Source organism: Penaeus monodon, chromosome 32 (genome assembly GCF_015228065.2).
Source record: "Penaeus monodon isolate SGIC_2016 chromosome 32, NSTDA_Pmon_1, whole genome shotgun sequence".
Taxonomy (NCBI): domain Eukaryota; kingdom Metazoa; phylum Arthropoda; class Malacostraca; order Decapoda; family Penaeidae; genus Penaeus; species Penaeus monodon.
Genome location: NC_051417.1, coordinates 31,199,756 through 31,200,327, shown reverse-complemented (window position 1 = coordinate 31,200,327; position 572 = coordinate 31,199,756). Strand labels below are relative to the sequence as shown.

Here is a 572-nt window from a genome sequence, read left to right as displayed (position 1 = left end):
TGGAGTCTGTACTCATTTCTTGAATCTAATTGCAATGTCTTCAATAGTATAATCTTAATATAACAATCCCCTACCAAATTTGAAGGCTAATTCATAAAAATACGTTATCTGTACTAGATTTGTTTTATCTAATTGTATAAATTCTTAGCATAATTTTCATATGAACCACTGATATAGATAAAGCATGTAATTCGCTGCAAGGTTTGTGTGTCTTACAATGATACATTTCAACATACAATTTCAGTTTTATTGCATAACATTAACACGCAAGCAGATAAGGGTAAACCGCATTGCAGATACGGAAGAAAATTTCAAAATTGAAAAATAACTGCAACATAGAACATATTCCAACATGCAATTTCGAATCATTGCATAGAACAAACACTCATCTAAATGAGAGTAAACCATATTGAAGATAAAATAAAAATTAAAAAATAGAACTATTGTTAACCACCATTACAAGAAACCAGGTCTTCCTTACCTTAATTGTAATGTAAAATATCTTCCAACATGCAATAATCAACATCAATACATAAAAATGACACGCAAACAGTTAAGAGCAAGTAACATTA

At 29.2% G+C, this 572-nt stretch overlaps 1 protein-coding gene across 1 annotated transcript in view; it reads right to left on the bottom strand.

Moving 5' to 3' along the window:
* LOC119593322 overlaps nt 1-572 on the bottom strand; it is a 7,132-nt gene that overhangs the window by 6,178 nt on the left and 382 nt on the right. The window lies entirely within an intron of this gene.